The sequence below is a fragment of the Panthera uncia genome (assembly GCF_023721935.1).
Source record: "Panthera uncia isolate 11264 chromosome A3 unlocalized genomic scaffold, Puncia_PCG_1.0 HiC_scaffold_12, whole genome shotgun sequence".
In the NCBI taxonomy this organism is placed as follows: domain Eukaryota; kingdom Metazoa; phylum Chordata; class Mammalia; order Carnivora; family Felidae; genus Panthera; species Panthera uncia.
Genome location: NW_026057579.1, coordinates 36,226,833 through 36,228,961, shown reverse-complemented (window position 1 = coordinate 36,228,961; position 2,129 = coordinate 36,226,833). Strand labels below are relative to the sequence as shown.

Sequence of the window (2,129 nt, the reverse complement as noted above, 5' to 3'; positions counted from 1 at the left end):
GAATACGGATTTTCACACACTGCCTTCGGTTTTATACATATCCAGACTTGAGGTCACCCTGTGTGGATGACTGTAAATTCCTCTGGTTCCGATGGCTCGAGAGCATAGATTGCCCACACGATTGGCTTGAATATCACAAGGATTGGACGCAGTGTTTTTCTTTAGGATGAATAACGTGGGGGAGGGTACTGCAATGGTGGCACGCGCGCGCGCGCGCGCACACACACACACACACACTCACACACACACTCACACAACCGCGCGCGCGATGGTCTGTGAAAAATGTGAAAACATGGTACCATTTTCTGTGACTAAAGACATCAGGAAACTGCAACGTGCAAGCAATGCAGTGTCATTTGCAGGAAAGGAACCCGAAAGGGAGCAGCGGGTTGGGGTCACTGTGCGAGTCCTAAGAGGCTGACTTGTCTCGCGAAATACTCTGGGCAGTATCTTGGGGAATTACTCAAAGTTGCCGGCTCGCCAGCGCTGGAGGGTGTGAAGGCAGCGATGACGACAGGCAATGAATAGGAAGCAGTGGTTTTCTTTCAATCTCCCCGCAGAATATCCACAGATGGGTAACAGCGACTAAATAAAGAAACACAAAGAGAAACGGGTTTCCAAGTAGCACAGCGGGACCGACGGGCCATGGGGCCGCTTTACATAAGCCAGCCTGTTCTCCGGGTACGCTCGCAGTCCTAGGAGCAGTGCGCCCCACCTGGGCACAGACACGGGACGTATTTGGACTCGGAAGTTGGGGTGCACCTACTTTTCTCCTCGGTCCGTGTCGCCACCTAAAACAGCCAAGGCCCCGCAAGGCGTGCTGGCTCCTCGCTAGACGTTCAGGACGAGGCTGCTCCGGAGGGCGCTGGTGACCGAGAGAGGGGGAGGGGACAAAGAGGAAGAGGGGGAACGGGAAGGAGTGGGGAGCGGGGGGAGGGGACAGGGCGGGCTGGAGAGCCCCGGGGGCGGGGCCGTGCCGAAGCTCGCGGGTCCCGGGAACCGGGTTCAGAACCAGCCTCGGGAGTGGCCAGATGGAACGCGAGGACCGGGTCCCCGCCCCAGCCCAACCCCGCAGACCGTTACTCCGGCCTCCGCCTGGGGCGGGACGCACGCGGGCCGGGCGCGGCCAAACGGTCCCGCTGCGTCTCCGGTCGCCGCCGAGGGAGGGAAAACACGGGGAGAAAAGGGACAAAGCACCGCAAATGCAGACGGGGGGAAGGGAGAATGCAGCCTCTCGGGCTTTATATGGATTTCTTTGCCTTAGAAAAACAGGGAGAAAGGGAAAAGGAGAGAGAGAGAGAGAGAGAGAGCGAGCGAGCGAGCCCACGTGCCCGGGAGGTGTTGTGTTAAAGCGCCACCTGCCGTCGGCCGGGGCGCGGCGGGCTCCCCCGGCGGGCTCGGGCGCGCGCGGCTCCGGGAGGCAGCGGCAGCCGCCCGGGGGCGCGCCGGGCGGCACCCGCCCGCTCCGGCTGAGCGCGTGCCCGAGCGTGTGCCCCGGGAGGGCGAGCGCGCCCGGTCGGCTCGCTCGGACCGGCCTCCCGGGGACCCGGCACAAAGGGGCGCCCGGCCCGGCCCGGCCCGGACTAGTCCGGTTCGCCGCGGTGCAGCGCGCGGCTCCCGCGCATCCCGGGAAGCGGCGCATCTGTGCACACACGCGGATTTTTTTTTTTTTTTTAAATAACATATTTCCAGACGTGCCTCCCCCCTCCTCCCGCTCCCCCACCCCCCATCTTTGCAAAGCAGCCCCGAGGGCGGACGGTGGGGGGGGGAGGGGAGGGGGGCGGAGGGGGCGTGGCCGAGGAGTTAATAAAGGGAGAGGGGCGGAGCCGGGCAGCAGCCATTGGCTGGCCCGCAGAGTGATGTCACCCATATGACGCCCTGATAACTAGTTGGGAGAGAGCCCTCAACTTTTTGCAGAAGGAGCGCGCGCGCCTGGGAGCGCTCGGGGTCCGGCGCTTGCGGCGGGAGCCACGAGCCGGGGAGAGGGGGTCCCGGGCTGCCTCGACCGCCGCCGCCTCTCCCGTCGCGGCCGCAGCTTCCCGCGCTCGGGCGGCCGCCGCCGCCGCAGCCGCCGCAGCCGCCGCGTGCAGCCGGGAGGGGGGGGGGGGGGGGGGGGGGGGAGCCGCGGA

The 2,129-nt window shown here is 64.9% G+C and overlaps 1 long non-coding RNA gene across 1 annotated transcript; it reads right to left on the bottom strand.

Annotated features, from left to right (window-relative positions):
• Positions 1-336: 336 nt before the first annotated feature.
• On the bottom strand, positions 337-988 carry LOC125937719 (uncharacterized). The gene is made up of 2 exons (XR_007462482.1): positions 767-988; positions 337-585 (listed from the first exon to the last, which is right to left on the bottom strand). It is a non-coding gene; the product is annotated as an uncharacterized LOC125937719 (long non-coding RNA).
• Positions 989-2,129: the final 1,141 nt, after the last annotated feature.